Here is a 19,666-nt window from a genome sequence, read left to right as displayed (position 1 = left end):
GTCCTTTCTTCCTCCTTGAGAATTCCAGACCTCTCTCTCCTTGGCTCTCCTTGGGGACCCCTGGACTTCTTATCAATCTGCGTAGGAATCGACTCTCTCATGATGTCACAAATACAGTGGTGTGATATCATAGAGAATGAATATGATACCATATATAGTGCATATGTTGTCATACATATAGTGGGTGTGATATCAATACAGTGGGTGTGATGACACAGATACAGAGGATGTGATATCAGCTATAGTAGGTGTGTTGTCAGATATAGTTGTGTTCTCATACACAGAGAGTGTGTGGTGTCATATCTAGAGGATATGATGTGATAATCATGGGAGTGATGTCACAGTTACAGTGGCTGTCACATATATAGTCGATGTGATGTCATAATCAGTGGAAGTGATATCATATACAAGGGTGTGATGTCATGAATGGAGTGGTGTGATGTCATTTATACAGTGGGTGTGATGACACAGATACAGTCGATATGATATCAGATAGAGTGGATGTGATGTCAGATATAGTGGCTGTGTTGTCATACACACATTGTGTGTGATGTCAGATATAATGAATATGATGACCTAAAATAGTTGTTGTGATGACACACATATAATGGCTGTGATTCCCAGGTATAGTGGATCTGATGTCATGAATAGCGTGGATGTGAAGTCATGAATAGCGTGGATATGAAGTCATAAACACAGGAATGATTTCATAAAGAATGGATGTTATGTCATATATACTGCATGTGATGTCATATATATGTGGCTGTGATGTCATATGTACAGTGGGTATGATATCATCGATTCAGTGGGTGTGATGACAGAGATACAGTAGATGTGATGTTAGATAAAGAGGTTCTGTTCTCATACACATAGTGTGTGTGATGTCATATATAGTGGTAATGATGCCATAAACATAGTGGGTGTGATGTCACATATAGTGGATGAAATCATAGATACAGTGGATGCAATATCACATATAGTTGATGTTTTGTCATCAATACAGTCTGTGTGATGTCATAGATATAATTTGTGGGCTATCATAGATTGACTGTTCATGATGTTATATGTAGTGGATAAGGTAGCATGTGTTTGGTGTGTGATGTCATATAGAGTGGGAGCGATGTCAAATGTTGTGGGTGTGATGTCGCAAATAGAGTGGGTGTGATGTCACAGACATAGAGGTTGTGTTCATAGATATTGTGGTTTTGAAGTCAAAGACAGACAGGATATGATGTCAGATATAGTGGGAGTGATGTCACAAGAAGAGTGGGGGTTATGCCTTATACAGTGGATGTGATGGTATATATAGAATATATGATGTCATATAGTGGGTGTGGCATCATAAATAGAGTGGGTGTGGTATCATAAATACATTAGGGTGATATCATCAGTACACTGGGCTTGATTCCATATGTAGTGGAGAGGATATCATATGTTGTATGTGTGATGTCATTTAGAGTCAGTGTGATGTCACATGTAGTGGGTGTCTTGTCATAAACACAGGGGTGTGATGTCATAGGTAGAGTGGAAGAGATATCAGATCCAGTGGATATGATGTCACATACAGTGGGTGTGATGCCATTGATCGAGTGGCTGTGATGTCACAGATAGAGTGGGTGTGATGGAAGATAGAGTGGGTATGATGTAATCAATGCAGTGGGTGTGATGACATAGAGTGTGTGACATCATAGTGTTGGTGGGTGCAACATCACAAATATGCTGGGTGTGATGTCCTAATAAGAGTGGGTCTGACGCCATAGATACAATGGTTGTGATCTCATAGACATGGTGGGTGTGATGTCACATATATACACAATGTTATGTCATATATTTTGGAATTGATGTCACATAGAGTGGATGGGATGTCATTGATGAAGTGGGTTTGATCATAGATATGGTGGGTGTGATGTCACAGATGGAGTGGATGGGAAATATATAGTGAGTGTGATATTATAAATGTGTGTGATGTCATACAGTGGACGAGATGTCATAAATACTGTGGTTGTGATGTCATCAGTACAGTGTCTGTGATCATAAATATGGTGTGCGTGAAGTAGCAGATAGAGTGGATGTGATGTCAAATATAGAGGTTGTGTTGTCATAAACATTGTGGGTGTGATGTCATATATAGAGCATATGATGTCATAGAAAGAGTGGGTGTGATGACACATACAGTTGATGTGGTGTCAGATATAGTGTGTGTGATGTCAGATATAATGGTTGTGATTTCATAAACACAGTGGGTGTGATGTTACAGATACAGTGGCTGTGATGTCACATGTAGAGTGGATGAGATGTCATATACAATGCATGTGATGTCATTGATAGTGGCCTTTTGTCCTAAATACAGGAGGTGTGATGTCATCAATACAGCGGTGGGAGAACATAAAAAGTGGATGTGATGCCATATATAGTGCATAAGATGTCACCCATACAGTGGGTGTGATATTATCAATACAGTGGGTGTGATGACACAGATCTACTGGATATGACGTCATATATAGTGGACGTGGTATAAATACAGTGAATGTGATGTGATAAATACAGTTGCTTGATGTCATAACCAGTTGATGTGATGCCATGTATAGTGAAAGTGATGTCATAGGTATGCTTAGTGTGATGTCATATATGCAGTGGGTGTGATGTCATTGATACAGTGCACGTGATGTCACATGTATAGTGGTTGTGATGTCATATACAATGGAAGTATTGCCACATAGTGGCTATTTTGTCATAAATATAGTGGGTTAGAGGTGATTAAAACAGTGGGTGTGATATCATAAATACAGAGGGAGTTATATCATAGTTATCCTGGGCATGGTTTCATATGCTGTGTATATCATATGTTGTGTGTGTGATGACATATAGAATGGTATCAGATCCAGAGGTTTTGTTGTCATAAACACAGTGACTGTGATGGTATATACTGTGGATATGATGTCATAAATATAGTGTGTGTGATGTCATAGATACAGTGGCTATGATGTCACATGTATGTTTGATATGATGTCATATACACAGTGTCTAGACTTTCCTGGTGGCTCAGATGATAAAGTGTTTGCCTAGAATGCGGGAGACTCGGGTTCAATCCCTGGGTCAGGAAGATCTCCCGGAGGGAAATGGCAACCCACTCCAGTATTCTTGCCCGGAAAATCCCACGGACGGAAGAGCCTGGTAGGATACAGTCCATGGGGTCTCAAAGATTCGGACGTGACTGACCAAATTCACTTTCTCTCATACACAGTGGATGTGATGTCACCTGTAGTGGATGTGATGTCATGAATACAGTGGATTTGATGTCCTAACTACAGTAGTTTGCTGTCACAAAGTGTGGATGGGATGTCATATATAGTGCATATGATGCCATACAATAGTGGGTGTGATGTCATACATCCAGTGGGTGTGACATCGATACAGTTGGCATGATGACACAGGTACAGTGGATGTGATGTCATATATAGTGGGTGTGATGTCATAAATACTGTGTTTTGATGTTGTCAAGATTGAATGTGATGTCATGTACAGTGCATGTGGTGTCATGCATACACCAGACTGATGTCATATATAGAGTGGGTTTGACGTCATCCACAGAATGGGTATGATGACAAAGATACCATGGATTGGTGTCAGATACAGTGGGTGAGATGTCACACATAGTGGCTGTGTTGTCATACTCACAGTGTGTGAGACGGCACATATAGTGGACATCATGTCCTAAACATAGTGGTTGTGAAGTCACAGATGCAGTGGCTGTGATGTGACATGTATAGTGGGTGTGATATCATACAATGGACTTGATGTCATATATTGAGGGTGTGATGTCATGAATACAGTGGATGCGATAGAATGGTTGTTGCTGAACCACGAAAAGATGCCGGGATTCTAAGCCTGCAGAGATGAGGCTTGATCGCTCAGAGGTTTTGTGTAATAAAGTTTTATTAAAGTATAGAGGTGATAGAGAAAGCTTCTGATATAAGCATCAGAAGGGGGCAGAAAGAGTACACCCTTGCTACTGTTAGCAACGAAGTTATATACTCTCAAATTAGTTATTAAAATGAATCAAAAGAATGTCTGGAGGTTTTAAAGACCTCACTAGACCTACCCCCATAATTAACATTTGAAGATAAAAGGATTAGTCAGAAGGTTTTTTCCAGAGACTGTCCTCAAGCAGCACACATTATTGTTATATAATCCTAAGGAATGTAGAGGGAAAGAGGGGAAAAAAAAAAGTTCTGTCCTTTCTTCCTCCTTGAGAATTCCAGACCTCTCTCTCCTTGGCTCTCCTTGGGGACCCCTGGACTTCTTATCAATCTGCCTAGGAATCGACTCTCTCATGATGTCACAAATACAGTCGTGTGATATCATAGAAAATGAATATGATACCATATATAGTGCATATGTTGCCATATATATAATGGGTGTGATATCAATACAGTGGGTGTGATGACACAGATACAGAGGATGTGATATCAGCTATCGTAGGTGTGATGTCAGATATAGTTGTGTTGTCATACACAGAGTGTGTGTGGTGTCATATCTAGAGGATATGATGTGATAATCATGGGAGTGATGTCACAGTTACAGTGGCTGTCACATATATAGTCGATGTGATGTCATAATCAGTGGAAGTGATATCATATACAAGGGTGTGATGTCATGAAGAGAGTGGTGTGATGTCATTTATACAGTGGGTGTGATGACACACATCCAGTCGATATGATGTCAGATATAGTGGATGGGATGTCAGATATAGTGGCTGTGTTGTCATACACACATTGTGTGTGATGTCAGATATAATGAATATGATGTCCTACAATAGTTGCTGTGATGACACACATATAATGGCTGTGATTCCCAGGTATAGTGGATCTGATGTCATGAATAGCGTGGATGTGAAGTCATGAATAGCCTGGATATGAAGTCATAAACACAGGAATGATTTCATAAAGAATGGATGGTATGTCATATATACTGCATGTGAAGTCATATATATGTGGCTGTGATGTCATATGTACAGTGGGTATGATATCATCGATTCAGTGGGTGTGATGACAGAGATACAGTAGATGTGATGTTAGATAAAGAGGTTCTGTTCTCATACACATAGTGTGTGTAATGTCATATATAGTGGATATGATGCCATAAACATAGTGGGTGTGATGTCACATATAGTGGATGAAATCATAGATACAGTGGATGCAATATCACATATAGTTGATGTTTTGTCATCAATACAGTCTGTGTGATGTCATAGATATAATTTGTGGGCTATCATAGACTGACTGTTCATGATGTTATATGTAGTGGATAAGGTAGCATGTGTTTGGTGTGTGATGTCATATAGAGTGGGAGCGATGTCAAATGTTGTGGGTGTGATGTCGCAAATAGAGTGGGTGTGATGTCACAGACATAGAGGTTGTGTTCATAGATATTGTGGTTTTGAAGTCAAAGACAGACAGGATGTGATGTCAGATATAGAGGGAGTGATGTCACAAGAAGAGTGGGGGTTATGCCTTATACAGTGGATGTGATGGTATATATAGAATATATGATGTCATATAGTGGGTGTGGCATCATAAATACAGTGGGTGTGGTATCATAAATACATTAGGGTGATATCATCAGTACACTGGGCTTGATTCCATATGTAGTGGATAGGATATCATATGTTGTATGTGTGATGTCATTTAGAGTCAGTGTGATGTCACATGTAGTGGGTGTCTTGTCATAAACACAGGGGTGTGATGTCATAGGTAGAGTGGAAGAGATATCAGATCCAGTGGATATGATGTCACATACAGTGGGTGTGATGCCATTGATCGAGTGGCTGTGATGTCACAGATAGAGTGGGTGTGATGGAAGATAGAGTGGGTATGATGTCATCAATGCAGTGGGTGTGATGACATAGAGTGTGTGACATCATAGTGTTGGTGGGTGCAACATCACAAATATGCTGGGTGTGATGTCCTAATAACAGTGGGTCTGACGCCATACATACAATGGTTGTGATCTCATAGACATGGTGGGTGTGATGTCACATATATACACAATGTTATGTCATATATATTGGAATTGATGTCACATAGAGTGGATGGGATGTCATTGATGAAGTGGGTTTGATCATAGATATGGTGGGTGTGATGTCACAGATGGAGTGGATGGGAAATATATAGTGAGTGTGATATTATAAATGTGTGTGATGTCATACAGTGGACGAGATGTCATAAATACTGTGGTTGTGATGTCATCAGTACAGTGTCTGTGATCATAAATATGGTGTGCGTGAAGTAGCAGATAGAGTGGATGTGATGTCAAATATAGTGGTTGTGTTGTCATAAACATTGTGGGTGTGATGTCATATATAGAGCATATGATGTCATAGAAAGAGTGGGTGTGATGACACATACAGTTGATGTGGTGTCAGATATAGTGTGTGTGATGTCAGATATAATGGTTGTGATGTCATAAACACAGTGGGTGTGATGTTACAGATACAGTGGCTGTGATGTCACATGTAGAGTGGATGAGATGTCATATACAATGCATGTGATGTCATTGATAGTGGCCTTTTGTCGTAAATACAGGAGGTGTGATGTCATCCATATAGAGGTGTGAGAACAAAAAAATTGGATGTGATGCCATATATAGTGCATAAGATGTCACCCAGAGAGTGGGTGTGATATTATCAATACAGTGGGTGTGATGACACAGATCTACTGGATATGACGTCATATATAGGGGACGTGGTATAAATATAGTGAATGTGATGTGATAAATACAGTTGCTTGATGTCATAAACAGTTGATGTGATGCCATGTATAGTGAAAGTGATGTCATAGGTATGCTTAGTGTGATGTCATATATGCAGTGGGTGTGATGTCATTGATACAGTGCATGTGATGTCACATGTATAGTGGTTGTGATGTCATATACAATGGAAGTATTGCCACATAGTGGCTATTTTGTCATAAATATAGTGGGTTAGAGGTGATTAAAACAGTGGGTGTGATATCATAAATACAGAGGGTGTTATATCATAGTTATCCTGGGCATGGTTTCATATGCTGTGTATATCATATGTTGTGTGTGTGATGACATATAGAATGGTATCAGATCCAGAGGTTTTGTTGTCATAAACACAGTGAGTGTGATGGTATATACTGTGGATATGATGTCATAAATATAGTGTGTGTGATGTCATAGATACAGTGGCTATGATGTCACATGTATGTTTGATATGATGTCATATACACAGTGTCTAGACTTTCCTGGTGGCTCAGATGATAAAGTGTTTGCCTATAATGTGGGAGACTCGGGTTCAATCCCTGGGTCAGGAAAATCTCCCGGAGGGAAATGGCAACCCACTCCAGTATTCTTGCCCGGAAAATCCCACGGACGGAAGAGCCTGGTAGGATACAGTCCATGGGGTCTGAAAGATTCGGACGTGACTGACCAAATTCACTTTCTTTCATATACAGTGGATGTGATGTCACCTGTAGTGGATGTGATGTCATGAATACAGTGGATTTGATGTCCTAACAACAGTAGTTTGCTGTCACAAAGTGTGGATGGGATGTCATATATAGTGCATATGATGCCATACAATAGTGGGTGTGATGTCATACATCCAGTGGGTGTGACATCGATACAGTTGGCGTGATGACACAGGTACAGTGGATGTGATGTCATATATAGTGGGTGTGATGTCATAAATACTGTGTTTTGATGTTGTCAAGATTGAATGTGATGTCATGTATAGTGCATGTGGTGTCATGCATACACCAGACTGATGTCATATATAGAGTGGGTTTGACCTCATCCACAGAATAGGTATGATGACAAAGATACAATAGATTGGTGTCAGATACAGTGGGTGAGATGTCACACATAGTGGCTGTGTTGTCATACTCACATTGTGTGAGACGGCACATATAGTGGACATCATGTCCTAAACATAGTGGTTGTGAAGTCACAGATGCAGTGGCTGTGATGTGACATGTATAGTGGGTGTGATATCATACAATGGACTTGATGTCATATATTGAGGGTGTGATGTCATGAATACAGTGGATGCGATAGAATGGTTGTTGCTGAACCACGAAAAGATGCCGGGATTCTAAGCCTGCAGAGATGAGGCTTGATCGCTCAGAGGTTTTGTGTAATAAAGTTTTATTAAAGTATAGAGGTGATAGAGAAAGTTTCTGATATAAGCATCAGAAGGGGGCAGAAAGAGTACACCCTTGCTACTGTTAGCAACGAAGTTATCTACTCTCAAATTAGTTATTAAAATGAATCAAAAGAATGTCTGGAGGTTTTAAAGACCTCACTAGACCTACCCCCATAATTAACATTTGAAGATAACAGGATTAGTCAGAAGTTTTTTTCCAGAGACTGTACTTCAAGCAGCATACATTATTGTTATATAATCCTAAGGAATGTAGGGGGAAAGAGGGGAAAAAAAAAGTTCTGTCCTTTCTTCCTCCTTGAGAATTCCAGACCTCTCTCTCCTTGGCTCTCCTTGGGGACCCCTGGACTTCTTATCAATCTGCCTAGGAATCGACTCTCTCATGATGTCACAAATACAGTGGTGTGATATCATAGAGAATGAATATGATACCATATATAGTGCATATGTTGTCATACATATAGTGGGTGTGATATCAACACAGTGGGTGTGATGACACAGATACAGAGGATGTGATATCAGCTATAGTAGGTGTGTTGTCAGATATAGTTGTGTTCTCATACACAGAGTGTGTGTGGTGTCATATCTAGAGGATATGATGTGATAATCATGGGAGTGATGTCACAGTTACAGTGGCTGTCACATATATAGTCGATGTGATGTCATAATCAGTGGAAGTGATATCATATACAAGGGTGTGATGTCATGAATGGAGTGGTGTGATGTCATTTATACAGTGGGTGTGATGACACAGATACAGTCGATATGATGTCAGATATAGTGGATGTGATGTCAGATATAGTGGCTGTGTTGTCATACACACATTGTGTGTGATGTTAGATATAATGAATATGATGTCCTAAAATAGTTGTTGTGATGACACACATATAATGGCTGTGATTCCCAGGTATAGTGGATCTGATGTCATGAATAGCGTGGATGTGAAGTCATGAATAGCGTGGATATGAAGTCATAAACACAGGAATGATTTCATAAAGAATGGATGTTATGTCATATATACTGCATGTGATGTCATATATATGTGGCTGTGATGTCATATGTACAGTGGGTATGATATCATCGATTCAGTGGGTGTGATGACAGACATACAGTAGATGTGATGTTAGATAAAGAGGTTCTGTTCTCATACACATAGTGTGTGTGATGTCATATATCGTGGATATGATGCCATAAACATAGTGGGTGTGATGTCACATATAGTGGATGAAATCATAGATACAGTGGATGCAATATCACATATAGTTGATGTTTTGTCATCAATACAGTCTGTGTGATGTCATAGATATAATTTGTGGGCTATCATAGACTGACTGTTCATGATGTTATATGTAGTGGATAAGGTAGCATGTGTTTGGTGTGTGATGTCATATAGAGTGGGAGCGATGTCAAATGTTGTGGGTGTGATGTCGCAAATAGAGTGGGTGTGATGTCACAGACATAGAGGTTGTGTTCATAGATATTGTGGTTTTGAAGTCAAAGACAGACAGGATGTGATGTCAGATATAGAGGGAGTGATGTCACAAGAAGAGTGGGGGTTATGCCTTATACAGTGGATGTGATGGTATATATAGAATATATGATGTCATATAGTGGGTGTGGCATCATAAATACAGTGGGTGTGGTATCATAAATACATTAGGGTGATATCATCAGTACACTGGGCTTGATTCCATATGTAGTGGATAGGATATCATATGTTGTATGTGTGATGTCATTTAGAGTCAGTGTGATGTCACATGTAGTGGGTGTCTTGTCATAAACACAGGGGTGTGATGTCATAGGTAGAGTGGAAGAGATATCAGATCCAGTGGATATGATGTCACATACAGTGGGTGTGATGCCATTGATTGAGTGGCTGTGATGTCACAGATAGAGTGGGTGTGATGGAAGATAGAGTGGGTATGATGTCATCAATGCAGTGGGTGTGATGACATAGAGTGTGTGACATCATAGTGTTGGTGGGTGCAACATCACAAATATGCTGGGTGTGATGTCCTAATAACAGTGGGTCTGACGCCATACATACAATGGTTGTGATCTCATAGACATGGTGGGTGTGATGTCACATATATACACAATGTTATGTCATATATATTGGAATTGATGTCACATAGAGTGGATGGGATGTCATTGATGAAGTGGGTTTGATCATAGATATGGTGGGTGTGATGTCACAGATGGAGTGGATGGGAAATATATAGTGAGTGTGATATTATAAATGTGTGTGATGTCATACAGTGGACGAGATGTCATAAATACTGTGGTTGTGATGTCATCAGTACAGTGTCTGTGATCATAAATATGGTGTGCGTGAAGTAGCAGATAGAGTGGATGTGATGTCAAATATAGTGGTTGTGTTGTCATAAACATTGTGGGTGTGATGTCATATATAGAGCATATGATGTCATAGAAAGAGTGGGTGTGATGACACATACAGTTGATGTGGTGTCAGATATAGTGTGTGTGATGTCAGATATAATGGTTGTGATGTCATAAACACAGTGGGTGTGATGTTACAGATACAGTGGCTGTGATGTCACATGTAGAGTGGATGAGATGTCATATACAATGCATGTGATGTCATTGATAGTGGCCTTTTGTCGTAAATACAGGAGGTGTGATGTCATCCATATAGAGGTGTGAGAACAAAAAAATTGGATGTGATGCCATATATAGTGCATAAGATGTCACCCAGAGAGTGGGTGTGATATTATCAATACAGTGGGTGTGATGACACAGATCTACTGGATATGACGTCATATATAGGGGACGTGGTATAAATATAGTGAATGTGATGTGATAAATACAGTTGCTTGATGTCATAAACAGTTGATGTGATGCCATGTATAGTGAAAGTGATGTCATAGGTATGCTTAGTGTGATGTCATATATGCAGTGGGTGTGATGTCATTGATACAGTGCATGTGATGTCACATGTATAGTGGTTGTGATGTCATATACAATGGAAGTATTGCCACATAGTGGCTATTTTGTCATAAATATAGTGGGTTAGAGGTGATTAAAACAGTGGGTGTGATATCATAAATACAGAGGGTGTTATATCATAGTTATCCTGGGCATGGTTTCATATGCTGTGTATATCATATGTTGTGTGTGTGATGACATATAGAATGGTATCAGATCCAGAGGTTTTGTTGTCATAAACACAGTGAGTGTGATGGTATATACTGTGGATATGATGTCATAAATATAGTGTGTGTGATGTCATAGATACAGTGGCTATGATGTCACATGTATGTTTGATATGATGTCATATACACAGTGTCTAGACTTTCCTGGTGGCTCAGATGATAAAGTGTTTGCCTAGAATGTGGGAGACTCGGGTTCAATCCCTGGGTCAGGAAAATCTCCCGGAGGGAAATGGCAACCCACTCCAGTATTCTTGCCCGGAAAATCCCACGGACGGAAGAGCCTGGTAGGATACAGTCCATGGGGTCTGAAAGATTCGGACGTGACTGACCAAATTCACTTTCTTTCATATACAGTGGATGTGATGTCACCTGTAGTGGATGTGATGTCATGAATACAGTGGATTTGATGTCCTAACAACAGTAGTTTGCTGTCACAAAGTGTGGATGGGATGTCATATATAGTGCATATGATGCCATACAATAGTGGGTGTGATGTCATACATCCAGTGGGTGTGACATCGATACAGTTGGCGTGATGACACAGGTACAGTGGATGTGATGTCATATATAGTGGGTGTGATGTCATAAATACTGTGTTTTGATGTTGTCAAGATTGAATGTGATGTCATGTATAGTGCATGTGGTGTCATGCATACACCAGACTGATGTCATATATAGAGTGGGTTTGACCTCATCCACAGAATAGGTATGATGACAAAGATACAATAGATTGGTGTCAGATACAGTGGGTGAGATGTCACACATAGTGGCTGTGTTGTCATACTCACATTGTGTGAGACGGCACATATAGTGGACATCATGTCCTAAACATAGTGGTTGTGAAGTCACAGATGCAGTGGCTGTGATGTGACATGTATAGTGGGTGTGATATCATACAATGGACTTGATGTCATATATTGAGGGTGTGATGTCATGAATACAGTGGATGCGATAGAATGGTTGTTGCTGAACCACGAAAAGATGCCGGGATTCTAAGCCTGCAGAGATGAGGCTTGATCGCTCAGAGGTTTTGTGTAATAAAGTTTTATTAAAGTATAGAGGTGATAGAGAAAGCTTCTGATATAAGCATCAGAAGGGGGCAGAAAGAGTACACCCTTGCTACTGTTAGCAACGAAGTTATCTACTCTCAAATTAGTTATTAAAATGAATCAAAAGAATGTCTGGAGGTTTTAAAGACCTCACTAGACCTACCCCCATAATTAACATTTGAAGATAACAGGATTAGTCAGAAGTTTTTTTCCAGAGACTGTACTTCAAGCAGCATACATTATTGTTATATAATCCTAAGGAATGTAGGGGGAAAGAGGGGAAAAAAAAAGTTCTGTCCTTTCTTCCTCCTTGAGAATTCCAGACCTCTCTCTCCTTGGCTCTCCTTGGGGACCCCTGGACTTCTTATCAATCTGCCTAGGAATCGACTCTCTCATGATGTCACAAATACAGTGGTGTGATATCATAGAGAATGAATATGATACCATATATAGTGCATATGTTGTCATACATATAGTGGGTGTGATATCAACACAGTGGGTGTGATGACACAGATACAGAGGATGTGATATCAGCTATAGTAGGTGTGTTGTCAGATATAGTTGTGTTCTCATACACAGAGTGTGTGTGGTGTCATATCTAGAGGATATGATGTGATAATCATGGGAGTGATGTCACAGTTACAGTGGCTGTCACATATATAGTCGATGTGATGTCATAATCAGTGGAAGTGATATCATATACAAGGGTGTGATGTCATGAATGGAGTGGTGTGATGTCATTTATACAGTGGGTGTGATGACACAGATACAGTCGATATGATGTCAGATATAGTGGATGTGATGTCAGATATAGTGGCTGTGTTGTCATACACACATTGTGTGTGATGTTAGATATAATGAATATGATGTCCTAAAATAGTTGTTGTGATGACACACATATAATGGCTGTGATTCCCAGGTATAGTGGATCTGATGTCATGAATAGCGTGGATGTGAAGTCATGAATAGCGTGGATATGAAGTCATAAACACAGGAATGATTTCATAAAGAATGGATGTTATGTCATATATACTGCATGTGATGTCATATATATGTGGCTGTGATGTCATATGTACAGTGGGTATGATATCATCGATTCAGTGGGTGTGATGACAGACATACAGTAGATGTGATGTTAGATAAAGAGGTTCTGTTCTCATACACATAGTGTGTGTGATGTCATATATCGTGGATATGATGCCATAAACATAGTGGGTTTGATGTCACATATAGTGGATGAAATCATAGATACAGTGGATGCAATATCACATATAGTTGATGTTTTGTCATCAATACAGTCTGTGTGATGTCATAGATATAATTTGTGGGCTATCATAGATTGACTGTTCATGATGTTCTATGTAGTGGATAAGGTAGCATGTGTTTGGTGTGTGATGTCATATAGAGTGGGAGTGATGTCAAATGTTGTGGGTGTGATGCCGCAAATAGAGTGGGTGTGATGTCACAGACATAGAGGTTGTGTTCATAGATATTGTGGTTTTGAAATCAAAGACAGACAGGATGTGATGTCAGATATAGTGGGAGTGATGTCACAAGAAGAGTGGGGGTTATGCCTTATACAGTGGATGTGATGGTATATATAGAATATATGATGTCATATAGTGGGTGTGGCATCATAAATACAGTGGGTGTGGTATCATAAATACATTAGGGTGATATCATCAGTACACTGGGCTTGATTCCATATGTAGTGGATAGGATATCATATGTTGTATGTGTGATGTCATTTAGAGTCAGTGTGATGTCACATGTAGTGGGTGTCTTGTCATAAACACAGGGGTGTGATGTCATAGGTAGAGTGGAAGAGATATCAGATCCAGTGGATATGATGTCACATACAGTGGGTGTGATGCCATTGATCGAGTGGCTGTGATGTCACAGATAGAGTGGGTGTGATGGAAGATAGAGTGGGTATGATGTCATCAATGCAGTGGGTGTGATGACATAGAGTGTGTGACATCATAGTGTTGGTGGGTGCAACATCACAAATATGCTGGGTGTGACGTCCTAATAACAGTGGGTCTGACGCCATAGTTACAGTGGTTGTGATCTCATAGACATGGTGGGTGTGATGTCACATATATACACAATGTTATGTCATATACATTGGAATTGATGTCACATAGAGTGGATGGGATGTCATTGATGCAGTGGGTTTGATCATAGATATGGTGGGTGTGATGTCACAGATGAAGTGGATGGAAAATATATAGTGAGTGTGAGGTTATAAATGTGTGTGATGTCATACAGTGGACGAGATGTCATAAATACTGTGGTTGTGATGTCATCAGTAGAGTGTCTGTGATCATAGATATGGTGTGCGTGAAGTAGCAGATAGAGTGGATGTGATGTCAAATATAGTGGTTGTGTTGTCATAAACATAGTGGGTGTGATGTCATATATAGAGCATATGATGTCATACAAAGAGTGGGTGTGATGACACATACAGGTGATGGGGTGTCAGATATAGTGTGTGTGATGTCAGATATAATGGTTGTGATGTCATAAATACAGAGGGTGTGATGTTACAGATACAGTGGCTGTGATGTCACATGTAGAGTGGATGTGATATCATATACAATGCATGTGATGTCATTGATAGTGGCCTTTTGTCCTAAATACAGGAGGTGTGATGTCATCAATATAGAGGTGTGAGAACAAAAAAATTGGATGTGATGCCATATACAGTGCATAAGATGTCACCCATACAGTGGGTGTGATATTATCAATACAGTGGGTGTGATGACACAGATCCACTGGATATGACGTCATATATAGTGGACGTGGTATAAATACAGTGAATGTGATGTGATAAATACAGTTGCTTGATGTCATAAACAGTTGATGTGATGCCAAGTATAGTGAAATTGATGTCATAGGTATGCTTAGTGTGATGTCATATATGCAGTGGGTGTGATGTCATTGATACAGTGCATGTGATGTCACATGTATAGTGGTTGTGATGTCATACACAATGGAAGTGTTGCCACATAGTGGCTCTTTTGTCATAAATATAGTGGGTTAGAGGTGATTAAAACAGTGGGTGTGATATCATAAATACAGAGGGTGTTATATCGTAGTTATCGTGGGCATGGTTTCATACGCTGTGTATATCATATGTTGTGTGTGTGATGACATATAGAATGGTGTCAGATCCAGTGGTTTTGTTGTCATAAACACAGTGAGTGTGATGGTATACACAGTGGATATGATGTCATAAATAGAGTGTGTGTGATGTCATAGATACAGTGGCTATGATGTCACATGTATGTTTGATATGATGTCATATACACAGTGTCTAGACTTTCCTGGTGGCTCAGATGATAAAGCGTTTGCCTACAATGCGGGAGACTCGGGTTCAATCCCTGGGTCAGGAAGATCTCCCGGAGGAGGAAATGGCAACCCACTCCAGTATTCTTGCCCGGAAAATCCCACGGATGGAAGAGCCTGGTAGGATACAGTCCATGGGGTCTCAAAGATTCGGACGTGACTGACCAAATTCACTTTCTTTCATATACAGTGGATGTGATGTCACCTGTAGTGGATGTCATGTCATGAATACAGTGGATTTGATGTCCTAACAACAGTAGTTTGCTGTCACAAAGTGTGGATGGGATGTCATATATAGTGCATATGATGCCATACAATAGTGGGTGTGATGTCATGCATCCAGTGGGTGTTATATCGATACAGTTGGCGTGATGACACAGGTACAGTGGATGTGATGTCATATATAGTGGGTGTGATGTCATAAAGACTGTGTTTTGATGTTGTCAAGATTGAATGTGATGTCATGTATAGTGCATGGGGTGTCATGCATACACCAGACTGATGTCATATATAAAGTGGGTTAGACCTCATCTACAGAATGGGTATGATGACAAAGATACAATGGATTGGTGTCAGATACAGTGGGTGAGATGTCACACATAGTGGCTGTGTTGTCATACTCAGAGTGTGTGAGATGGCACATATAGTGGACATCGTGTCCTAAACATAGTGGTTGTGAAGTCATAGATGCAGTGGCTGTGATGTGACATGTATAGTGGGTGTGATATCATACAATGGACTTGATGTCATATATTGAGGGTGTGATGTCATGAATACGGTGGATGCGATAGAATGGTTGTTGCTGAACCACGAAAAGATGCCGGGATTCTAAGCCTCCAGAGATGAGGCTTGATCGCTCAGAGGTTTTGTGTAATAAAGTTTTATTAAAGTATAGAGGTGATAGAGAAAGCTTCTGATATAAGCATCAGAAGGGGGCAGAAAGAGTACCCCCTTGCTACTGTTAGCAACGAAGTTATCTACTCTCAAATTAGTTATTAAAATGAATCAAAAGAATGTCTGGAGGTTTTAAAGACCTCACTAGACCTACCCCCATAATTAACATTTGAAGATAACAGGATTAGTCAGAAGTTTTTTTCCAGAGACTGTACTTCAAGCAGCATACATTATTGTTATATAATCCTAAGGAACGTAGGGGGAAAGAGGGGGAAAAAAAAAGTTCTGTCCTTTCTTCCTCCTTGAGAATTCCAGACCTCTCTCTCCTTGGCTCTCCTTGGGGACCCCTGGACTTCTTATCAATCTGCCTAGGAATCGACTCTCTCATGATGTCACAAATACAGTGGTATAATATCATAGAGAATGAATATGATACCATATATAGTGCATATGTTGTCATACATATAGTGGGTGTGATATCAATACAGTGGGTGTGATGACACAGATACAGAGGATGTGATATCAGCTATAGTAGGTGTGTTGTCAGATATAGTTGTGTTCTCATACACAGAGTGTGTGTGGTGTCATATCTAGAGGATATGATGTGATAATCATGGGAGTGATGTCACAGTTACAGTGGCTGTCACATATATAGTCGATGTGATGTCATAATCAGTGGAAGTGATATCATATACAAGGGTGTGATGTCATGAATGGAGTGGTGTGATGTCATTTATACAGTGGGTGTGATGACACACATACAGTCGATATGATGTCAGATATAGTGGATGTGATGTCAGATATAGTGGCTGTGTTGTCATACACACATTGTGTGTGATGTCAGATATAATGAATATGATGTCCTAAAATAGTTGTTGTGATGACACACATATAATGGCTGTGATTCCCAGGTATAGTGGATGTGAAGTCATGAATAGCGTGGATGTGAAGTCATGAATAGCGTGGATATGAAGTCATAAACACAGGAATGATTTCATAAAGAATGGATGTTATGTCATATATACTGCATGTGATGTCATATATATGTGGCTGTGATGTCATATGTACAGTGGGTATGATATCATCGATTCAGTGGGTGTGATGACAGAGATACAGTAGATGTGATGTTAGATAAAGAGGTTCTGTTCTCATACACATAGTGTGTGTGATGTCATATATCGTGGATATGATGCCATAAACATAGTGGGTGTGATGTCACATATAGTGGATGAAATCATAGATACAGTGGATGCAATATCACATATAGTTGATGTTTTGTCATCAATACAGTCTGTGTGATGTCATAGATATAATTTGTGGGCTAGCATAGATTGACTGTTCATGATGTTATATGTAGTGGATAAGGTAGCATGTGTTTGGTGTGTGATGTCATATAGAGTGGGAGTGATGTCAAATGTTGTGGGTGTGATGCCGCAAATAGAGTGGGTGTGATGTCACAGACATAGAGGTTGTGTTCATAGATATTGTGGTTTTGAAATCAAAGACAGACAGGATGTGATGTCAGATATAGTGGGATTGATGTCACAAGAAGAGTGGGGGTTATGCCTTATACAGTGGATGTGATGGTATATATAGAATATATGATGTCATATAGTGGGTGTGGCATCATAAATACAGTGGGTGTGGTATCATAAATACATTAGGGTGATATCATCGGTACACTGGGCTTGATTCCATATGTAGTGGATAGGATATCATATGTTGTATGTGTGATGTCATTTAGAGTCAGTGTGATGTCACATGTAGTGGGTGTCTTGTCATAAACACAGGGGTGTGATGTCATAGGTAGAGTGGAAGAGATATCAGATCCAGTGGATATGATGTCACATACAGTGGGTGTGATGCCATTGATCGAGTGGCTGTGATGTCACAGATAGAGTGGGTGTGATGGCAGATAGAGTGGGTATGATGTAATCAATGCAGTGGGTGTGATGACATAGAGTGTGTGACATCATAGTGTTGGTGGGTGCAACATCACAAATATGCTGGGTGTGATGTCCTAATAACAGTGGGTCTGACGCCATACATACAATGGTTGTGATCTCATAGACATGGTGGGTGTGATGTCACATATATACACAATGTTATGTCATATACATTGGAATTGATGTCACATAGAGTGGATGGGATGTCATTGATGCAGTGGGTTTGATCATAGATATGGTGGGTGCAATGTCACAGATGGAGTGGATGGGAAATATAGAGTGAGTGTGATATTATAAATGTGTGTGATGTCATACAGTGGACGAGATGTCATAAATACTGTGGTTGTGATGTCATCAGTAGAGTGTCTGTGATCATAGATATGGTGTGCGTGAAGTAGCAGATAGAGTGGATGTGATGTCAAATATAGTGGTTGTGTTGTCATAAACATAGTGGGTGTGATGTCATATATAGAGCATATGATGTCATACAAAGAGTGGGTGTGATGACACATACAGGTGATGGGGTGTCAGATATAGTGTGTGTGATGTCAGATATAATGGTTGTGATGTCATAAATACAGTGGGTGTGATGTTACAGAAACAGTGGCTGTGATGTCACATGTAGAGTGGATGTGATGTCATATACAATGCATGTGATGTCATTGATAGTGGCCTTTTGTTCTAAATACAGGAGGTGTGATGTCATCAATACAGCGGTGTGAGAACAAAAAAATTGGATGTGATGCCATATATAGTGCATAAGATGTCACCCGTACAGTGGGTGTGATATTATCAATACAGTGGGTGTGATGACACAGATCCACTGGATATGACGTCATATATAGTGGACGTGGTATAAATACAGTGAATGTGATGTGATAAATACAGTTGCTTGATGTCATAAACAGTTGATGTGATGCCAAGTATAGTGAAATTGATGTCATAGGTATGCTTAGTGTGATGTCATATATGCAGTGGGTGTGATGTCATTTATACAGTGCATGTGATGTCACATGTACAGTGGTTGTGATGTCATACACAATGGAAGTGTTGCCACATAGTGGCTAT

This window comes from Cervus elaphus, chromosome X (assembly GCF_910594005.1).
Source record: "Cervus elaphus chromosome X, mCerEla1.1, whole genome shotgun sequence".
Classification (NCBI taxonomy): Eukaryota; Metazoa; Chordata; class Mammalia; order Artiodactyla; family Cervidae; genus Cervus; species Cervus elaphus.
This window is presented reverse-complemented; position numbering follows the sequence as displayed.